At 48.0% G+C, this 23,056-nt stretch overlaps 1 protein-coding gene and 1 long non-coding RNA gene across 6 annotated transcripts in view; one reads left to right on the top strand and one right to left on the bottom strand.

The window, feature by feature from the left end:
- Window positions 1–23,056, top strand: part of LOC310832962 — a 184,813-nt gene that overhangs the window by 70,624 nt on the left and 91,133 nt on the right. Inside the window, exon 4 of one of the 2 annotated variants that reach the window (XR_014558482.1) lies at window positions 4,516–4,535. The exons of the other annotated variant lie outside the window; for it this stretch is intronic. This is a non-coding gene — a long non-coding RNA (uncharacterized lncRNA). Of the gene's footprint in view, window positions 1–4,515; window positions 4,536–23,056 lie in introns of those variants that run through there. 2 annotated transcript variants of the gene reach the window in all.
- Window positions 1–23,056, bottom strand: part of SSH2 (slingshot protein phosphatase 2) — a 122,461-nt gene that overhangs the window by 96,367 nt on the left and 3,038 nt on the right. The gene's annotated exons all lie outside the window — the stretch shown is intronic.

The raw sequence follows: 23,056 nt of genomic DNA, 5'->3' as shown, positions 1-23,056 counted from the left end.
TGCCACCTGGCCGCTGTTGTTCTTTTAAAATCAAATTCAAGGATCTAGTCCCAGAGAAGCACTAGCGCTAAACGAGCGTCTGGGGTGGGCCTAACCCAGGCGCCTTCTGCTGCCAAGCTGTTGTGTTTTTCAAAAATTCCAGTTCAAGGTTTCTAGTCCCAGGGAAGTACTGGAGCCAAATGAGCACACTGCGCGGAGCCGGCCAACATCCTGCTGCCAAGAAAGTATGCTAATGAGTCACATTATGCAAATCGGCACTCAATTATGCACATGCTGCAGTTCATTCCAATTATGAGCCATTTTTGAATGCCGTTACCTCCTGGAGCAGCCAAAGTCATATGGGGGAGAGCGGGGGGGGGGGAGAAGGCTGGCATTCAACAGTTTGCGCCATCATACGTTTACAGTCGCACAGCAACTTTAAGGCATACCAGGCTGTTTAAGAGCATCAGGAGAGTCTGGCTGCAGCTGGATCAGGCCAATGGGAGCCCACCGGGCCTGGCATCCTGCTCTCACAGTGGCCAACCAGATGCCACTACAGGAAAGCAGCAAACAGGACCTGGCCACAAGAGCAGCTACCCCGTCCTGCAGTTTCCAACAACTGGCATTCAGAAGCATAATAATAATAATAATAATAATAATAATAATAATAATAATAATAATAATAATTTATTTGTACCCCGCCCAACAGACTGGGTTTCCCCAGCCACTCTGGGCGGCTTCCAACAAAGATTAAGAATACATTAAAATGGCACACGTTTAAAAACTTCCCTGAACAGGGCTGCCTTCAGATGTCTTCTAAATGTCAAGTAGTTGTTTTTCGCTTTGACATCTGATGGGAGGGCGTTCCACAGGGTGGGTGCCACTACCGAGAAGGCCCTCTACCTGGTTCCCTGTAGATTTTCTTCTCGCAATGAGGGAACTGCCAGAAGGCCCTTGGCGCTGGAGCTCAGCGTCTGGGCAGAACCATGGAGGTGGAGACGCTCCTTCAGTGTCTACTGGGCCAAGGCTGTTTAGGGCTTTGAAGGTCAGAACCAACACTATGGATTATGCTCAGAAACGTACTGGGAGCCAATGTGGGTCTTTCAAGACCAGTGTTATGTGGTCTCGGCAGCCGCCCCCAGTCTCCAGTCTAGTTTCCGCATTCTGGATTAGTTGCAGTTTCCGGGTCACCTTCAAAGGTAGCCCCACGTAGAGCGCATTGCAGTAGTCCAAGCGGGAGATAACTAGAGCATGCACCACTCTGGTGAGACAGTCTGCGGGCAGGTGGGGTCTCATCCTGCGTACCAGATGGAGCTGGTAGACAGCTGCCCTGGGTACAGAATTAACTTGCGCCTCCATGGACAGCTGTGAGTCCAAAATGACTCCCAGGCTGCGCACCTAGTCCTTCAGGGGCAAAGTGATCCCATTCAGGACCAGGGAGTCCTCCAGACCCGCCCGCCTCCTGTCCCCCAAGAACAGTACTTCTGTCTTGTCAGGATTCAACCTCAATCCATTAGCCACCATCCATCCTCCAACTGCCTAGCAGACCTTGATAGTCCTCTCCTCCTACATGAATTTGTCTTACCCTCTTCTAAAGCCATCCAAGTTAGTGGCCATCCCTGCCTCTGATGGCAGTGAGTTCCACAGTTTAACTATGCGCTGCATCCTTTCTTTAACTTGTCCTGAATCTTCCATCGCTCACCTTCATTGGATATCCATGACTCCTAACTTTATGAGACAGAGAGAAAAGCTTTTCTCTCTCCATGCTCTGCATGCCGTGCATAATTTTGTAAATTTCTATCATGTCGCCTCTACCTCGCCTTTTCTCCAAACCAAAAATTCCCAGACACTGCAACCTTGCCCCTGGGGCCTTAGGGCGAAGGGCGAGTAATAAATAAATGAATTAAAAAATAGAAATAATTTGTGGCTCTCCAGTTTTGACTGAACACCTATCAACCTCCGGGGTCTTTGGCTACTTCTTGTTTAAAAAACACCTGCAAACCTTGGGGTGGCCCTGAGACCAACTTAGACAGTTGCTTAAAAAAGAAAAGATAAAAGAAAAGATCGTAGTCCCAGGCCTTCTGGACGACCCTCCACTTAATAAGGCCGTGGGTTTAAAAAGAGCGTTTACCTCACTCATCATTTCCCCTTTTTTCAAAAAGACCCTCCATCCATAAAGCATGTTAACAAAGCATTAGGGGAGGAGAGAGGGACATGAATGGCCATGTGCCAAGTAGGCTGTGACAGTCGATCACACACTTGACACTGGGTGTTCCCAGCACCAGTTGTGGGTGGGTGGGAACGAGAATGACAAGTTAGGGTGCGGATTTAAAGTGTATGAGTGGAGGGGAGAAGCGCCACTTCCTTGGCCCACAGATCCGAGTGTCTCTGGGCCGGGTCCAAAGGTAGCGTTTCCCAGACATCCAATGCACTTGGCAAGGCAGCCACGGCATGGAAAACACTCATTGCCCAAAACAAACAAACAAACGAGCAGTAAAACTATACCTCACAATCCCAAGAAGCTGCAATTCTCAAGAGGCTAAGGGGGAACTTTGACCCTTGCAAACCGAAGGCAAGATGCACGTATTTATTTCCGCTTCCCAAGTAATTAAAAAACAAAGTAGTTCCATCGAAGCATGGACATGTGTTGTTTTAATGCCCAGTGATTTAAACATGGGCAGTTAAGAACCTGTGTGGCATACAGTGGTTTAAAACGTATGGGGCGAGGGCCTGGGAGATCAGCACTGAAATCCCCAAACTGTCTAGAAGGGTTAAAGGTAAAGGTAAAGGGACCCCTGATGATTAGGTCCAGTCATGGCCAACTCTGGGGTTGCAGTGCTCATCTCACTTTATTAGCTGAGGGAGCCGGCGTACAGCTCATGTGTACAGGTCATGTGGCCAGCATGACTAAGCTGCTTCTGGCGAACCAGAGCAGCACACAGAAACGCTGTTTACCTTCCCGCTGGAGCAGTACCTATTTATCTACTTGCACTTTGATGTGCCTTCGAACTGCTAGGTTGGCAGGAGCAGGGACCGAGCAACAGGAGCTCACCCCGTCGCAGGGATTCGAACTGCCGACCTTCTGATTAGCAAGTCCTAGGCTCTGTGGTTTAACCCACAGCGAGGGTTAAAAAGGTAAAGGGACCCCTGACCATTAGGTCCAGTCGTGACCGACTCTGGGGTTGCGGCGCTCATCTCACTTTATTGGCAGAGGGGGCCGGCGTACAGCTTCCGGGTCATGTGGCCAGCAGGACTAAGCCACTTCTGGTGAACCAGAGCAGCACACGGAAACACCGTTTACCTTCCCGCTGGAGGGTACCTATTTTTCTACTTGCACTTTGATGTGCTTTTGAACTACTAGGTTGGCAGGAGCAGGGAACGAGCAACGGGCGCTCACCCCGTCACGGGGATTCGAACCGCCGACCTTCTGATCAGCAAGTCCTAGGCTCTGTGGTTTAACCCACAGCACCACCCGCGTCCCTGTTACAGCGAGGGTTAAACCCCAATAAATGGGGGGAAACACACACACCCCGACCCAGAATATTTGTAGTCTGAAATGGTGGAGGATTGCATTAGGAACTTATGGGATAAGAATCTAAGAGGCTGCTGGATCAGGCCAATGGCTCACTGCCTCTCAGCCTGACCCACCTCACAGGGCTGTTGTGGGGATTTGAGGGAAGGGGGAGAACTATGTATCCCACCTTGAGCTCTTCAGAGGGGGGTGGGGAAGGTGAGATGTAAATGCAACAAATAAATAAAGAATAAGAGGTGTTTGTTTCGATACCAGGATTACCAACCAAATTTCCCACCACTGGCAGCAACCCCTCCAACATAAAAACTGCAGACCACACACACACACCGCTCATTCCAGCCCTTCTGTTTTCCTCCAGAACAGCCTCATTTTTAGCTTTAGTGCCTCAATTTAGGGAAGCTCCTCATTACGTCTGAAGCGCTGACAATAATATGGTGATCCTTGGCGAGTCAGGGCAAGCGCTGAAGGGAGGAGCCTTGCCCTGCTCACCTCGGAGTTCAGGCGGAGAAAGTGAGCAGAGGAGGAAAGAGAAAGTGGGTGGTTTTGTTGCCGTCTGCCAAGGAACCAGCCTCAGCTCCTCCGAGATTCATCCTGCGCACACAGACCCAGTCAAGGCAGGCCACACGTTAGGAAGTTACTTCCGAGTGTGAGAGGGAAATGCTCGGTGGGACAGGTTGTGGTGGCTGGGCGCATATTGGGAAATGGTCAGAGAAGCGCAGCACAGGTGGTCGTGGGGGAGAGGGGTGAAGTGACACACCCCCCCCCACGAGGAAAGTTTGCAGCATTTGGGACTTTTTAGTTTTAGAGGACAGGTAAGTAAGAGGCGACGCAATAGAAGCTTGCAAAATTGTGCATGGCGCAGGGGAAGCGGATAGAGAAAAGCTTTCCTCCCTTTCTCGTAACGCTAGAACTCGTGGATATCCCATGAAGCTGAATGTTGGAAGACAGGTAAAAGAAAGTCCTTCACCCAGTGCAAAGTTAAACTGTGGAACTCCCTCCCACAGGAGCCAGTGATGGCCACCAACTTGGATAGCTTTGGGAGAAAATTAGACAAATTCATGGAGGAGCAGAGGGCTACCAATGGCTCCTGGCCACGTGACTATGATGCACCCCTGTGGTCAGAGTCAGCCATGCTTCTGAGTCCCAGCTGCTGGAAGCCACAGGAGGGCAGGGTGTTCTCATTCCGATCCCGGTTCCAGGCTTCCCACTGGGACATCTGGTGGCCACTGGGAAAGACTCCCCACCTGAGACCCGGAAGAACTGCTGCTGGTCAGTGTACACCATGGGTAGGCAAACTAAGGTCTGGGGGCCAGATCCGGCCCAATCGCTGTCTAAATCCAGTCCGCAAATCAGCATGTTTTTACATGAGTAGAATGTGTCCTTTTATTTTAAATGGAATTTTAAAATAGGAATTTTTTCATTCCCCCCCCCCCAAAAAAAATATATAGTCCAGCCCTCCACAAGGTCTGAGGGGCCCCCTGCTGAAAAAGTTTTTACACCCCTGGTATACACGGTACGGAACAAGGTGGGCTAGTGGTCTGACTAGGCATCAGGCAGCTTCCTAAGTTCCTAATTCTGAGTTTCAGAATCTTTCAGATCCTCCTTCTTCAAAGGGAAGGAGAACAGATGGAAGGGAAGGTCAACCACCGCTTGACGGCCAGAGTGTTAGCCAATGAGTGCTGATGACGATGCCCCGGCCAGGTCTTTGGAGGAAGCACAGCTGGTTAGTTTCTATTCCCCGCTCCTCTGCAAAGAGCTGCTGTCCCCTTTCTACCCCAAAAGGAGCCTTCCCTGTTAAAATTAATTTTTGGATGACGTAGCAGAATCTCCCAGGGAGGGAAGGAGGGAGGGAGGGAGACAAAGCCGGCTTCTGTCCCCCGGTCAATTCCAGCTGGGTGGAGGCCACAGAGCTGTTGTTGGTGTTTTAAAGGCAGCTGAACAAAGTTCTTAGACGACAAGACAATTTCAGGCACCGCGGGGCGTAAGGAAGCCAAGGGAAGGTTGGCAACTTGCTTATCAGGTTACTAAACAGGATGCTTTAGCAAACAGCCCCTCCAGACTGTTTTCTTTTCTTTTCTTTTTTTAAGGATATCTTCTGGAGCATGTCATTTACCCAGTAACAGTAGATTAGCAGTGAATTTATGCTGGACCATCCACACTTTGTTGCTCTGCAAAACTTCGAATTATAGATCCAAGGGTAATCTAGACCAACTGCCTGCAATGAAGGAATCAATCACTTCCCTGGTGTTACTGCATTATTGCTATCAAAAACCACAGGAACATAAAAGCTGCCTCATGCTGAGTCAGACCAGTGTTTGAAATTAGCCAGGTGCCAGGAGCATTTTGGCTGGCGTGGATCCAACTGTGGCCATGTGGAAATCTCTGGATGCCACGTTGGCAACTGGGAAAAGCAAAAAGTCACTTAGAGAAGGATCTGAAAATTTTCCTTGACATTTGAATTTGTTTTATTCTTGAGTGTTTTATCTGATGTTTTAATCATGTGATGTAAACCACTTTGAGATTTGTTCTTTAAAATATAAAGCGGTATATAAATGAGTAATAATAAGAAACAACTCCATTGCGGGGGGGAAACAAAACGGAACCTAGACATTCCATTGTGGGGACTGTAACCCAGGTTTAAGATGCTATTTGGAGATTAGACTATGTTATCTGAGTTTTTAACACTGAGATAAACCATTGGTCTATCTAGATCAGCACCGTCTACACTGACTGGCAGTGGATCTCCAGGGTTTCAGACTGGGTTCTCTCCCAGCCATACCTGCAGAGGCCACCTGGGATTGAACCCGGGACCTTCTGCATGCAAAGCAGGTGCTCTCCCCCATGAGCTGTAGCCCTTCCCCATCTGGAGGGGCGCTTGCGCTATGTCTCAACAAAGTGGGATCAAAACAGGAGCAGAGCTTGGGTGGCCACCTGTCAGGGATTCTTCAGCTGTGATTCCTGCATTGCAGGGGGTTGGACTAGATGTCCCCGGGGGTCCCTTCCCACTCTACAATTCTATGAAATAATAGGTAATTTTTAAAGATGTATTTCTGTTAACAAAATTACTGGACTCGAGGTGTCAAGCAGACAAAAGAAAGCACAGTTTTCAAACTCTCTGACCGCATCAAAATTACAAGGAAACTCTTGTCCATAATGACACCGCTGCATGGTGCAGAGGATTCTGGGTATGCCCACAAGGGCCCAGGAGACAGAAGCATATGACTTCTGTACTATTAAGGGGCTGCGCTGCCGCCGTCAACAGGCTGCCAAAAGCAGCTGGAAGGCTGGCAATTATAAGCTGGTCAGTTTGCTTGTTTTTCCGCCGTAAGGCTCTGCAGCACAACATTCCACCACGGTGTGGATCAGGCAGAGAAAAGAAAAGAAAAGAAAAGAAAGGAAATTACACAGAGGAGCTGTATAATCACGGAATATGGGCAGACGGCCGCAAACAGAGAAACTAGAAGTTTTGTTTGCTTTCAGGACACAACCATGGCAAGAGATTGCAAACAAACATCACATGCCGACTATGGGCCTTGTTTCCCCCACCTTCCAAAAAATGTACAAAGGCCTAGCCTACAAGTAGGAACATGATCCTTATTGACCAAGAGCAAATCTTCTGTGAGTGTTGCAAACCCCAAGACGAAGACTAGGATGCCCAACAGAAAGCCAAGCCAGTGCCCTCCAGATGTTTGTGGCTACAATCCAAATCAACCCGAGCTGGAATGACTGGATGAGGCCGGGGCTGATTGGGGCACAGCTGTGCTGGCTGAGGCTGATGGAAGCTGGATCCAGGAAAAGGGGACAACTTTTATTGACTTATTGACTGTATTGATATCCCACCCTTTCCTCCAAGGAGCTCAAGGTTCTCCTCCCCACCCCCCTCATTTAATCTCCACAACAACCCTGAGAGGTAGGTGAGGCTGAGGGGCAGTGACTGGACCCCAAGGTCACCCAATGACCTTCATGGTCGAAGCGTGATTCGAACCTTGTCTTCCCAGGTCCTAGTCCAGCAATCTAACCACTGCACCACACTAGCTGCAAGTGCGCAACTGACTAATCACACATTGGCAAATAACAGTCAATTGTTTTTTTAAGCACCAACTTCACTGGAGCTTTTTATTACTGTTGCTACATTTCTGACCCACCTTCTCTCCTCGGAGCTCAAGGCGGTGTGTGCAATTCTCCTCACGAGGAGGGAAGGCCCAAGGCAAAAGCAAACAGAGCAAGAGATGAGAATCTTACCATTGCAGCACGCAAGAGTCAGAACAAACACACACACACCTACCTCCATTTGTGACAGTCTGGAGACACATTGCCACCAGGCAAAATCACCTGAGGAGGGAGGGCATGGCAGCACCCCTACTTTCAATAAAGAAGCCTGACTTACACTGGGCGCTTGGTACCACTCACTCGGGAATATAGTAGAGACGATAACACATAATTTGAGACCTAGGACCTGTGGTCACTTTTTATGCCATTTGGCATTTCTTTATGACACGTACAGAAGAACAATCACTCCTGAAGCAGCCATCACTGCAAGCCTGGCAAATATGGAACTCTACTTCGCACTAGTATTCCTTCTTTATACGAAGACAACTTTTATTCTCACTTCTTTCTTTCTTTCATGACCTGGACTTTGACACTTAACCTATGAGTGACTAGACTTATTTTACGTGGCAATTTTATGAACCTGCTTTTCTATGTTTCGACATACACCTATCTCTATAACTGTTTGCTCTGTTTTATATACGTTATGAAACATTAAAAAAATATTTGCAAAGACAAACAATAAGCAAACCAGGCAACAACGGCTTTCATTGCATTGTCCAGCTATTCAAAGATCAACTCTACCATACCAAAGAATTAAGGGCCTTGTAACTTCTGTGGGTTAAACCACTGAGCCTAGGGCTTGCCGATCAGAAGGTTGGCAGTTCGAATCCCCGTGATGGGGTGAGCTCCCGTTGCTCAGTCCCGTTGCTCCTGCCAACCTAGCAGTTTGAAAGCACAAAGTGCAAGTAGATAAATAGGTACCACTCCGGTGGGAAGGTAAACGGCGTTTCTGTGCGCTGCTCTGGTTCGCCAGAAGCAGCTTAGTCATGCTGGCCACATGACCTGGAAGGTGTACGCCGGCTCCCTCGGCCAGTAAAGCGAGATGAGCGCCGCAACACCAGAGTCGTCCGCGACTGGACCTAATGGTCAGGGGTCCCTTTACCTTTACCTTCAATAGCTGGAGCTCAGTGCAGGAGTACTGGGTTGGAACCAACCATCTTCTACACAGAGGAAACCCACTTAAGGAAATGGACCCAAGGACTGGCACTGGATGCAATCCACTGCTATTGTGGAAGTCCAACCTCAGTACCCAGTGCATCTAAGAGCAGTTCAACAGTAGTCTGGACTCCCTCAGATGGTGGTGGACTCTCCTTCCTTGTTTTAAACAGAGGTTGGGGGGGCATCTGGCAGAGATGCTTTAGTTGAGATTCCTGCATTGCAAGGAGTTGGACTAAATGACCCGGGGGTCCTTTCCAACTATACAGTTCTATGATTCTATGGCTTGGCTGGGGGCGGGGGGAGAGAGAGAGGCTTGTCACAGAGAGATATGGAACTGGAAGTAAGCTCTCTTTAAGCAGCACCATGCAGCCTACAGTTCCACCCGATGAAAAAAACCCCCAGAAAACCTGCAAAAAACGAGAGGAAATGTAGCTTTTATCATACCACCCCCCTGGTATGCAAGGAAAAACAAAAGCTCATGACAGTTAACCTCCAGATTTACATGCTTGCCAAGATAAGCACTCTTGAAAACAGGACCCCATAATATTTAAGACTGCTAATCTATATCAAAGCCGTGCATGGACCAATTGCACCTTTGTGGGTCTCTAGCAAAATACCTTAACCTTTTGCTGTATCATTTACAGCTAATTGTTTGGAGTGGGGAGACACAACAGCATCCTAGGCATTTATAACCATTTTCTGTGCCCCATCGTTGAGCAAGGAGAGAAAGGCTGTATCGTGGGCCGATATCAGGAGAGAGATTATAAAGCCGCTTAAGCTTCTGGCAACACATAAGCACAAAGATCTCAACTCACAGCCACACTATCTCTTAGGCTGCAGCTTTTTCTGCTGCAGAATTCTAACTGTGTGTTTTTGTTATTTAAGCACGTGTGGCCTCAGTTATGGTGTTAAGCAACCCTACAAGAAAACCTATTCACCACCGCTATGAAGAACTAAAGCCTCTCTCCCCCACCTCACCTAAGAAGTGTGCCTGGATTATTTTGGGGTGGGGGTGGGAGACAGAGTTGCTTTCTGATTCAATTGCCATGTGCAAGTCATTAGTCACAGGCTCAAGTCAAAACATACTCCACCCTGCAGGAAATTGGAAAAAAAAAGAGAAACACACACACACACACACACACACACACACACACACACACACCCTCTCCTGGCAAGCACATTCGCCTGTCACCGGAGCTGAACCTTTGGGAGTTTTCGTTTTACATAGTTTCAAGAGCAAAAGCCGCAAATACCAGCCGGAAGCCGTGAACAGTCAGAAAGAATCAAACGGGACATGTCAAGTTTCAGCTAACACTTTCAGCATCACATCCTCTACTGCTTTCTAAATGCCAAAACACACTCACAACACAAGGCACCCAGCTGTATTTTTTCTTAAATTCCGTGCATAGTTTTGGAGAAGCAGAAGCCCTTTGCTTTTGACGGGAAAACTGGACCAACGCTAAAATTTGCGCGGTTTGTGTTTTGAAGGCGAAGTTCAGTCGCCTGAGAAGGAAACCTCTTAACCCAGTAGGACTTTGCAACCGTTGGCTGCCCTGCAGTATGGTCACGGTGAACAGGAGCCTCACCCTTTAACGGGTTCATGGTCCTAGAAAGGCAAGTGCACCAAACTGGTTTGAATACCATTATTATTATTATTATTATTATTATTATTATTATTATTATTATTTCCTTTAAAAAGTTCCTAAATTTGCAATGACTACCAGGCATGCTATGTCTCTGCAAACCCTCCTATCCCAGCCCAAACATTGAGATCTTCCAGAGAAGCGCTGTTAGCTGTTCCCCTTGTTACACAGAGCCAAGTGGCCTCATCCAGAAACCGGGTGTTCCTATTCTGCAGAAAGCTCTTCCACCAGAGATTCAGTGCGCAACCTTACCCTTGACTTCCAGGTGAACCCTGAAGACTCCTTTATGCTAACACACCAATCATAGAACTGTAGAGCAGGAGGGGAGCCTGAGGATATCCAGCTGTTCCACACAGGGTTCAAACCTGCCACCTTGGCGTTATCAGCATCACTGTCTGACCAACTGAGCTATCCATTGCCCTTAAGGAATCTTTACATTGCTTTGTAATGATGTTTTGTCTTTTTGACAATCATACGCCGTCCTGGTATTTTATAATATGTGGCATAAGGAAAAGGTAAAGGAACCCTGACAGTTAAGTCCAGTCGCGGACGACTCTGGGGTTGCGGCGCTCATCTCGCTTTACTGGCCGAGGGAGCCGACATTAGTCCGCAGACAGTTTTTCCAGGTCATGTGGCCAGCATGACTAAGCCGATTCTGGCGAAACCAGAGCAGCGCACGGAAACGCCGTTTACCTTCCCGCCGGGAAGCACTTTGACGTGCATTCGAACTGCTAGGTTGGCAGGAGCTGGGACCGAACAACGGGAGCTCACCCCGTCGCAGGGATTCGAACCGCCAACCTTCCGATTGGCAAGCCCAAGGCTCAGTGGCTTACACCACAATGCCACTATTATGAGAGATTATTACAATGGATACAGAACCATCAGAACCATCACTATAAGTCTCTGTCCTCAAGGCGTTTACAGACCAAATTCAGCAGGACACTGCCAGCTCATGGGGCAAGGCACTCGCAACGAGCCCCACTCTCCCCATCATAATTGGGGGCGGGGGCGGTTCAGCTATTAGCAACATGGGGAATAATGTCATCAACCCGGCTTCTGCAAATATAACTGAGGAAGGATGTGAAGGGCTCTGAAGAACCCTTGAAATTATAAAGAGGCAGAGAGATGGGGAACATGGAATATGCCAGCTGAAAGCCCGGAGGCAAACAGTTCGCCCTACTCAGGCTAAGAACACACTCTTTCAAGTACATTCAGAACTCATTCTTTCCCTCAAATAATTCTGGGCACAGCAGTTTGCTAAGGGTTATGGGAACTGTTGATTCTGTGATGGGTACATCACATCGTCCGGAATGCTTTGACGGAAAGAATGAATTCCAAACTTGTTTAGCCAGTGTGGCGTAGGGGTTAGAGTGTTGGACTAGGACCTGGGAGGCCAGAGTACAAACCCCCACTGGGTGATCTGGAGACAGTCATTCATTCTCAGCATAACCTACCTCACAGGGTTGTTGTGATGATAAAACAGTGAGAAAGAGAACTATGTACACCATCCTCGAGCTCCCTGGAGGAAAGCTGGACTATAAGCGCAACCAACAACTAAACAACAACAACACATACTCAGCCCAAGTCACTCCTGAGTTTTGACCGCTGGCTGGAGCGACAATGGTGGCAAGCTGCCACGCTGAAGCCAGGATCGAGGGTGCCTCATTACAAAACCAGATTACCAGGCGTCCGCTAATGGAATTAGCCAATTACTAGGTGAGGTTTAAGTGCGAGAGCCACTCGAGTAGCCACTCAGCACGGGCAAGGAGCCATCCTCCAGGCAGTTAGGCTCCAGTTGAGCAGACACAGGCCAGATCCACCACCCGCTCTGACACTCTCTTGCACAAGCCCCATCGTAATGAATGGGAGGGCCGGAAATGCACCAGCCCCCAGACCACCTTGCTTGTTGTGATGGCTGTGGGTGCTCAAAACCAGGGTGCTCAATTTGGGAAGGGGGCTTTGTATGCAGGACCCTGGTTCAATCTCTGCCATCTCCAGATAAAAGGAGCATTTCTTAGATGATGGGAAAGATACTTCTCTGCCAAGGGCCCGATCTGCACTACATTTAAAGAGCTACTATAGCCACAGCTTCCCCCGAAGAATTATGGGAGCTATAGTTTGCTAAGGGTGCTGAGAGTTGGTAGGCGAACCCTATTACCCTTGCAGGGCTACAATTCCCAGTGTGGTTTAACAGTCAATCCCTCCATGCAGGGAACCCTGGGAATTGTAGATCTGTGGCGCTGTGGGTTAAAGCCTCAGCGCCTAGGACTTGCCGATCGAAAGGTCGGCGGTTCGAATCCCTGCGGCGGGGTGCGCTCCCGCTGCTCGGTCCCAGCGCCTGCCAACCTAGCAGTTCGAAAGCACCTCCGGGTGCAAGTAGATAAATAGGGACCGCTTAGCAGCGGGAAGGTAAATGGCGTTTCCGTGTGCAGCTCTGGCTCGCCAGATGCAGCTTTGTCACGCTGGCCACGTGACCCGGAAGTGTCTCTGGACAGCGCTGGCCCCTGGCCTCTTGAGTGAGATGGGCGCACAACCCCAGAGTCTGTCAAGACTGGCCCGTACGGGCAGGGGTACCTTTACCTTTTTAAGGGAAGAAGAGGAGTCTCCTAACAACTCGCAACATCCTGAACAAACTACACTTCCCAGCATTCTTTGGGAAAAGCCGTGTCTGTTTAAACTGTTTAAATAAAAGGGGAGGCATCCACATGTGTTTACCAGAACAAGGAGGTTTGGGAGTGTTATCCTGAGGGTGGGCGCAGCACCCTGGGAAGAGCAGCCTTTCCCAACCTGGTGCCCTCCAAATGTTGTTGGACTACAACTTCCATCATCCCCGGTTAGAGGACATGCAGGCTGGGGCTGCTGAGAGCTGGAGCTCAATAAAGGCCACAGGTTCCCCCACTGCTGTTTAATATAAATGCAGGAAAAGATGCAATTCACACCCAGCTCACCAAGGCGAGCCAGATTTTATTTTAAAAAAGAAGCCTTCACCTCTCTATTGCCCCAAGTGCATATACCCACAAGAAAGTGCCACCGTGCACGTCTCGTTTGCACCAGACAAAGGAAGACAAAGTCCAGCGGTGACCAAGATAACACAGTCTCCTCCAACCTTATCCAGACCTTCAGAACATCTTGCAGCCAGCATAAATCTCTCTACCTGGCTGTTGCACCAGATTATCCTTTATTGGGCAACGCTCTCTGCATCTCCAGTGTCAAAGCCTCCTGTGTGGTTCACGGAGCGGTCCTGTGAGTTTCGAGGGATATGGCAGAGAGCTGACTGGAAGCCAATGAGCGCTCACTCTCAGGGTGACCCAGGACTGAAAGCACCTTTGGATGTGAACATCTCTCTCTCACACAATGCACAGATGCACCAATCTAATAATAGCAATAAAGGTCTCGCTTGAATGCTCTCAAGTGCTTTATAAGCGTTAAGAGAGTGTCATGGTAATCCTTAGCCCAGCAACACAGACACCCCCATCCAACCCCCTTTCATTGCAGATGATGGAGGGAGGAGGAGAAAGGCCCGCTCCCAACCCACACAAGGTCTCCTAGTGGTTTTGTAGAGGTGCGTTTCCCACAACGGATTCTCCCTGCAAGCTTCCCTTTGGGGAACTTGGGTGGCCACCGTGAGAAGAGGATGGTGGACTAGAGGAGCCTCCTTTGGCCTGATCCAGCAGGCTCTTCTTAGGTTCCTCTTCACAGCTCATTTCCCCTGGCCACTCTCTTGGAGCAGAGTCCCGTAAGGACAGCCTCGGCCTACCTGGCACCCCATACATCTTTTGGGCTACAACTCCAATCAGCCTCAGCGATCACGGCAGCCACAGGCAGGTCCATTATTTGGAGGAGGCATGTGGCAAACTCTTTTCAAGGCCACTTCAGCCAGCATCCACCACCATGCCTTGCGGCAGAAAGTTCTACAGCTGAGCCCTGCACTGTGTGACGCCGCTTCCTTTCACTTGACCCAGATGTGGAGCCCCGTCCAACCAGAGAGGGCAGCATTCCCTTCTGGGTAGCCTTCTGGGGGGAGGGCACATGCCAGCAGTGGTTGGGTAACGGGTCCAATAGGCTGGTTTCTACGCAGGCAAATGAAGAGGCATTCTCCGAGTTCAAGGGCACTCAAGGTGAGGGGCATGGACTACTCAGACTTCTGAAGGCCACCTAGAGAGGACAGAAGGCCCCGGTCCTGTGTTTCCCCACCTCTGCCCTACATTTTCTGCCAATTAACTTCACAGGATGACCCATAAGCTCTAATAGTGAGAGAGGAAGGAACACTCTCTACCTGCTTCCACTGTGCATTGGTATGTAAACCTCTGCCATGTTCTGCCCCCCTGCTGCCAAACTTCCTTTCCTCCAACCCAAGCCTAAAAGCCCCAAACGCTACCTCTGGCACCCTTGGGTGCCCCATTCCTGGAGGAAGCAGCAGGGCGTAAGGCCCTGGCAAACATCTCCCTCCACACAGAGCCCTGGAAAAGATTCCCTGACACAAGGGAGCTTTTGGGTCATCCTCTCCTCTGACTGACAAGGAGGCAGATGGCGGCGTTTGTAACTGTGATGCTTTTAAGGGTGGTGGGGGGTGTGGAGGGAGAAGAAGGAGAAGAAGAGGCAGAGGAATATGCGTTTGCGACAAGGAAAATGGCCATCTCTTCATTTCTGGGTCAGCCGCCTCTCTGCCCTGCGGGAAAACAATATGGTCTCTTATTGGAGCAAGAAAATAGGCTTTGGGAGGATATAACGGAAGGTCTAGACACCCCGCCCAGAACCATCCTCCTTCTATAAAAGAGAGCCTTGAAGGGGGGGGGGTGCATGCAGTGTAAATAATAAAAGCCCAACACTTTTTTCACAAAAAAAGGAGAGATTGATCTGCTTCTTTGTTTTCTGCTTTTGTGGCTCTGTAGTCAAACTCAGCCCCAACAGAGACCGTTTGACAGCAGGATCATGTGGCAACATCTGCAAACAACAAACTGGCAACTGCATTCACCCCTCAAAGTGCTCGAGATTCGTTATTTACAGCCTGTTCAACACCTCCAGGGTTCCAAGACTTGTACTGGACAGGGGGAGAAGTGGACCTCCTAATCTTGCCAGACTCCAACTCCCAACAGCCAGTATGGCCAGTGATCAGGGATGATGGGAGTTTGACAACATCTGCAGGGTCATAGATGTTCCCCATCCCTGCTGTAGTGGGTGGGCTAGCGAGACCTGGGTTCAAATCCATATGTGGTCCTTGATTTCTTGTCTCAGTCAGATCAACCTTCACTTGGCTGAGATACACATCCCAAGACCATGATTTTGCCCTCCAGATGCTGCTGCTCTGTAATACCTTTTCAAGGTTCAAAAACATTGGGGGGGGGGGGGAGAGATAACTAGGAATGGGCAAGTCCAATTCCAAATCCCCACTCAGCCATGAGGCTTCCCAAGTGACCTTGGACTAGCTCATTGCTCTCTCTCAGCCAAACCTACCTCACAGGGTTGGTGTGAGGATACAGTAAAACCAAAGGGGGGGGAGGAGTCATCTATATCATTCTGGATTCATTGGCGGAAGGGCAGGGTGAAATAATTACAGTGGTACCTCGGGTTACATATGCTTCAGGTTACAGACTCCGTTAACCCAGAAATAGTACCTCGGGTTAAGAACTTTGCTTCAGGATGAGAACAGAAATTGTGCTCTGGCGGTGCGGCAGCAGCAGGAGGCCCCATTAACTAAAGTGGTGCTTCAGGTTAAGAACAGTTTCAGGTTAAGTACGGACCTCCAGAACAAATTAAGTACTTAACCCGAGGTACCACTGTAATGATAATAGTTCCAATCGGGTTCTTTTGTCACCTGCAACCTTGCACCCTCCAGATGTTTTGGACTACAACTCCCATCACCAACAGCGGTGCAGGGTGGGCTGAAAGTTGTAGTCCAGCATCAGGTGCACACTTCTAGGTAACCCTAGATAGCAGCCAAGTCTGTTTTTGCAGTTGCCCCATGGAAGCACCAAAATCCGTACTGGGCATGCAACCTCACCTTTCACATCCTTAAAATGAAATGAAACTAAATGAAACGTGCAAGGCAACTTGTTTCTAAGATGCGCCAGTGGAGATTCTTTAACAAACTTCAGGAATACAGTATCTAGCTACTTTTATAACGTCTCCCTGTATGAACAAGGTTTTTGGAACACATGAGCACTGCCCATGAAAAGTGCTCAGTGCCTGTCAATCATCACGAGGACTAGGAACTTAGCTTTTCACGCGTACGCGTACTGTGCCACGAACAAGAGAACAAGGCTATAGAATCATTTCTGCTGCCCTTTGTGAAGAGCAGACCTGTGCATCTAAGCTGTGCCCCAACAGGCTGAATATAGTCAGCCAATCGTGGATTCTGTTAAGTCTTCTGATTTCGCTGCCAGAAGAGGGAGTTTGGGGGTGGGGGTGACAACAGCTAATGGCAGATGGGATACATTTGGAACGGTGGATCACAAGACACAGCAGGGCAGGAACTAAATGAGCTTTTGAAAAATAATAGTAATCATAATCATAATCCCAAATCCACGCTCAGCTCAAAGAACTACACCTGCATCACTTTCCAGGGAAAGAGAAGTATCAGCCTCCCCAAACAGCAGATGGCTGCTGAGCTCCTCTACAGCTGGGTCTGAGGGCTTTGGCGATTCCCAAGAGATGCCCACCCTGACTGATATAGGCCACATTTAAACCATACTGTGATACCACTTTAAACAGTCATGGCTTCCCCCAAAGAATTCTGGGAAGCGTAGTTTGTTGCGTGTGCTGAGGGTTGTTAGGAGACACGGAATGTAGAAATTGTAGAATCACAAAGGAGGAGTATGCACACATAGCCAACAGTTGCATGGAGGAGGTCAGAATGAGCTCAGGCTTGCAAGAGAGGTTAAAAATAATAATGCCATTGGGTGGCAGAGAGAAGGTGGAACTGCTCAACACATACTTTGCCTCTGTCTTCACACAAAAGGAAAGCAGGGCCCAACCTGAGGAATAACAGAATAAAGGAGGGAGCTGATGCCCAAGAAAGGAAAATATGTATTAAGGGAACACCTAGCTACTTTAAATGAATTCAAATCTCCAGGGCCTGATGAGCTGCACCCGAGGGTACCAAGTTGCTGGCAGATCTCAGAGCCTCTGTCTATAACCCTTGATAATTCTTGGAGAGCATGTGAGGTCCCTGTGGAACAGAAGCGGGCAAATGTTGTCCCCATCTTCAGAAAGAGGGGGAAAGAAGACCCATCAACTACCGACTGGGCAGCGTGACATTGATACCAGGAAAGGTTCTAGAAGAGATAATTAAACAGTCGGACTGTGAGCACTTAGAACAGGATGCTGTGATTACTAAAACTCAGCATGGGTTTCTCAAAAGCCAGGTCACACCAAGATGAACCTCATTTCTTTTTTTGCTATCGAGTTACAAGGTTGGTAGATCAGGGGAATGCTGTGGACACAGTGTATCTTGTTCTCAGTAAGGCTTTTGACAAAGTCCCCACATAATATTATTGCAGAGAAGCTGGTAAAATGTGGGTTGAACGAGGTAACCATTAGGTAGATTTGCAGATGGTTGACTGACCGAGCCCCAAGGGTACTCATTAATGATTTCTCGCCATCCTGGGGAAAAGTGACAAGTGGGGTGCCGCAGGGTTCTGTCCTGGGCCTTATATGTATATTATTAATTTGGCCATAGAGGCACCTGCCAGGTTCTACCCAAATTTAGCAGAGCAACTCAGCAGCTAAATTCTGTGTTCTGAGGCTGGGCTGGCTATCTCAGTGTGCAGTGTCCACATCAGACAATATGTACAAGGAGATACATGGAGCCCATTGATATTTATGACAAAGCACTTGAGATTGAAAGGGCCTGTTACTAACGCCATCAGCTCTCAGGGAAGGCTCCAAAAAGAAAATTAAGCAGGCGTTTAAGGCAATATCTGAGTGGTGTCAGGACTTTACAGCATGTCTTGAGTTTTAGAGTTGGCATAGCATAGCAGTGAAGAGACCAAGCTGTGAGCCGAGAAACTGTCAGTTCAACTGCAAAACTCACCCACTGGCCCTGAGCAATTCACTTGTAAGAGCCTCATAAGAGCCCTGAAGCTGATTCCAGCCGAATGGGGCCTATCTAGTCCTGTTCGCACAGTGGTCAGTCAGGTGCCTCAATGGGAGTCCCGAAAAGAGGGCATGAAGGGAAGCAGCAAATTCCTCACTTGGGTTTCCCAGCAGCCAGTATTCAGAGGCAAACCTCTCTCAAAGTCTTTGGCTACAATCTTTACTTCCAAAAAACCTGCCTTGGACCCCATATACACGCACTATGTGACAGTGGGCACTTCTAGGCTGCCACCGTTTTTGGGTGCGATTCAATCACATTTAGCCTGCACAATCTTGACGAAAACATCAGGCCTTTTATGGTAAGGAAAGTGATATGGAAATTCACTGGAAAGGGTGGAAGTGGGTTTGATGCCACACCATCTAACCTCCCTTCAAACAACGAACGTTCATTAAACAGCCAACATTGTCTAATCTCCCTGCAAGCAAATCAGGTAAGTGCTCAATAAACAGGTTGTGTGGAAGCATAACTCACTTCCCCATCAAGCCAACCAGCCCCACTCTGTGCCTGCAGTTCAGGAGGCTGATTAAGAGCTGGCCTTCACCGTTTGGCCAAGGAAGCTTCTTTGGACTAGCAATTCCGCATATATTTATTGTGATCTTTATTGCCTTGTTTCATTGCTTCATTTTATCGGCAAGGCACTTGGAAAACCTCCGGGCAATAAAAGCTCGGACAGGAGTTTAAAAAATGGAAAGGGCTTGGGGAAAGCTCTCTAATAAGGCCAGCTTCTGAATGCTCCTCAAAGTGACCCTGCACAGCTCAAAGAAAAAAATATAACCGTAAGCAGAAACCTGAGCATCCCTCAGAATACAGTAATAGTGTAAAGATAAACCTCTTCCTCCTCTCTGTGTGGAACCAGGTGTGGTATATCCCTTGGTCAGCAATTGTGATTTGGGTAGGAGCAGGGTAGCAAGGTGTCTGGACATGCTGAATGCCCATCCCTGCTAAAATGGACGTCCGCCTAGTTTCCTCATGCAAGGGCAGCAGGTGGTACCATTCTGTGGGGTGGATTTGGCCCAGGGGCTGCCAGCTGCTGGTTTCGATCATAAACTGTTCAAAATCAAAGAGAGGCAGACTGCAAGGCCATCAGGAATACAGAAACACACATTCTGCAGAAAGCAAAAACCTCCTGGAGTTCTCTGCAATCGTTTTTTTTGTGTGTGGAAGCAGATATGGATATGAAAAACCCTTTTGCCAAGAAGCAACACCAAATGTGCAATATATTACTATGATGACTTTAACTGGTGATTGAGCAATGCAGAAATACAAAGAGGGGGAATGGGAAAACACACGGGGAGATGCTGTTGAAGAGAGCACCACAAGGGCAGGCCAAGGATAGGGATGGGGGAAAATTTGGTCCGATGAATGGTATAATGCAAACCTAGATATCAAAATGTGTTTATCAGTACAAAGCATGCCAAAAATGCACTAAAAATAATGCACATAATATACAAATGTGTCAGGGCACATATGACACATATTTGCAATAATGTGTATATTGGGTAAAATGGCATACAAAATGCGAATATTAGGTGAAATGCACACTAACATGCTGATTAATTTTCATGAGGACTTAATGTAAACCATTGTGGAAAGGTGGAAAACTCAGCTTAAAACTGGAAAAATGAGAAACTGATAAATCGAAACATGCACATTTATTCATCCTTACCTACGTTTAAAGAGCAAGTAGGTAAACATGCAAAGGACGGTGCTGTTAGTGAACCACCCACCCCTTGCCAAAAAAAAAAAGTTACAAAAGATAGATATCTATGGCGACAAGGACCAATCACTTCAGATGCATTTATAGCCTTCCTCATAACAGTTTCAGGCAGACAAGTTAACAAAACTAAAATGGAGGAAAATCTTGCTTGTTTTTCAAAAAATGATTTGTTGCAGAACAAGGAGACACTAATATATAACACAAGTTAATAGAAAACTGGAAATAAATCAAATTAGAGTATATGAAGCTTTAGTCTCCCCATCATATTATACCTAATTGTATTTTTTTTTGTAAGTTAGTACTCTTTTGTTTTATTTTTCTATATATTTTAAGTATTTTAAAACAGAAAAGTGGAATGGCAGTGCAGCCCCACCCATGCCTACAAGCAGCCCAAATTCTAAGGTCTTAATCCCAGAAAATAATGCACAGGATAAATGACATTTTTAGTAATAAATCAAGTGTGGTGATCGTGGGTTGCCTTTTTAAAAAAGAAACTGGCATCTATACAAGGGGGTGGGACGCGGGTGGCGCTGTGGGTAAAACCTCAGCGCCTAGGGCTTGCCGATCGCATGGTCAGCGGTTCGAATCCCCGCGGCAGGGTGAGCCCCCGTCTTTCGGTCCCAGCTCCTGCCCACCTAGCAGTTCGAAAGCACCCCTAAGTGCAAGTAGATAAATAGGGACCGCTTTATAGTGGGAAGGTAAACGGCGTTTCCGTGTGCGGCGCTGGTGCTGGCTCGCCAGAGCAGCTTCGTCACGCTGGCCACGTGACCCGGAAGTGTCTCTGGACAGCGCTGGCCCCCGGCCTCTTAAGTGAGATGGGCGCACAACCTTAGAGTCGGACACGACTGGCCCGTACGGGCAGGGGTACCTTTACCTTTTTATACAAGGGGGTGGGAGAAGGATGATAACGTAAGTACAGCAGGAGATTGGAACTGGCTACTTCCTCATATACCCACTATTGAGAGTACAGTAATCAAGTTGGCAAGTACAAAGGAGAAGGCCTTTCTGCTGTGGTTCCATGTGCCTAGAATGAATTACCAACCTCTCTCCGACTCAGGCCCTGTCCCTTCAGGTGGTTGGGAAAGTCCTAAAGACCCATTTGTTTTCTCTGTTATTTCCAGAGATGTTTCGATTCTCCTGCTGCTGATTTTGGCAACTGGAATGTCCTGTATTTTAGTATTTTAGGACCGGATGTCGTTGTTCTATTCTTAGGGACATAGGAAGCTGCTTTATCCCAAGTCAGGTCACTGGCCCATCAAGCTCACCATTGCCCACGGCGGCTGGAAACAGTTCTCCAGAATTTCAGTCAGGTCCCAGTCCTAAGTCGGAGATGCCACTGAGACCTTGAACCCAAGACTCTACAGTGGTTTGTTTGCTATAGTTTCTGTCTGCATATTTATTAGAGTTTCTTATATCCCACCTTCCGGGGGGGGGGGGGGGAATCATTCCAAGAGAGATTAGGAGAAACAATGAGGCACGTTTTTAAAAACCACAACAAACAACACCAACATATAACAAAGTAATCAGGATCCTTTCCACAGGGCAGATGGTGGCAGAATTACTATTAATTACATTAATTTGCTGCATTTTAGTATAAGCTTTCTTGAAAGGTCTGTGCCCTCATAAAGGCAGCCCCAAATGTACTCAGGTACTCAAAAAAAATCCCTTCTTTAAAAAACAACAGCATTCTAAGGTGCACATCCTTGCAAAACAAGAACTTAAAACTTGAAATGAGTCATTGGATGGGGAAGTCATAGCTCAGCAGTACAGAGCCCCTGCTTTGCATGTAGAAGGGCCTAGGTTCAGTCCTCAACATCTCCAGGTAGGGCTGGGAACATTCTCAGTCTGAAACCCTAGAGAGCGGCTGCCGGTCACATTACCCAATACTGAGCTACATGGACCAATAGTCTGATTTACTGTATGGCAGCATCCTATCTTCTTATTTCAAGGAGGCTTGCCTGGTGCCTTCATTACATATCTTTAGCCACTACGTGAAAGCCTTTCTCTATAACCAGGCCTTTGGGTGATCAACATTCCATTAACTTTTTTAATGTGTTGGGGCAGGAGGCTATTGGTTTCTTTTTCTTTTATTATGTGATCGCATTTTGTATTTTTATGTGGCGAAACCACCTTGTAATCTTCAGATTAAGGGCGGTATGCAAATTTAATAAATAAGACTCTTTATTCAGAACCAATGAGGACTAGAACCTTACTTTGCTTTTAGGGAAATGACTGTAACCCAGATGGTAGAGCATCTGCTTTTGCATGCAGTAGGTCCCAGGTTCAGTCTCCAATGGCTTCTCCAGGTAGGGCTGCGAGAGCCACTACCAGTCAGTGCAAACAACACTGAGCTAGATGGACCAGTGGTCTGACTTGGTGTACGCTCTTCCTATGTCCCTGTTTCAAATAAGCCCCTTAATTAAGCACCACGCAGACTGGGCTTGTGCTTTATTTTGAAGGGATATTTTGCCTGGTTCAGTACAAGGCAGTCTCATTTTGGAAGCAGCCGTGTTTCTCAATACTGGCTGCTGGAAACCACAGGAGGGGAGAGTCCTCTTGTGCTCAGGTCTTGCTTGAGGGTTTCTCTTTGGGGCATCTGGTTGGCCACTGTAAGAACAGGATGTTGGATTAGATGGGCCATTGGCCTGATTCACCTGGCTCTTCTGATGTTCTTATGGGGAGGGCAAGACTATCAATTGCTGCTAGCCATGATGGCAATGCTCTGCCTCCACAGAGACAGCCATGCTTCTGAATACCCGTTGCTGGAAACCACAGGAGGGGAGAGGGCTCTTGTGCTGGAATCCTGCTTGCAGGTATCCCAC

This window comes from Podarcis gaigeae (genome assembly GCF_964106915.1).
Source record: "Podarcis gaigeae genome assembly, chromosome: 15".
NCBI lineage: Eukaryota > Metazoa > Chordata > Lepidosauria > Squamata > Lacertidae > Podarcis > Podarcis gaigeae.
Note: the sequence above shows the minus strand (reverse complement) of the source record. Positions and strands in the feature narration are given on the sequence as shown.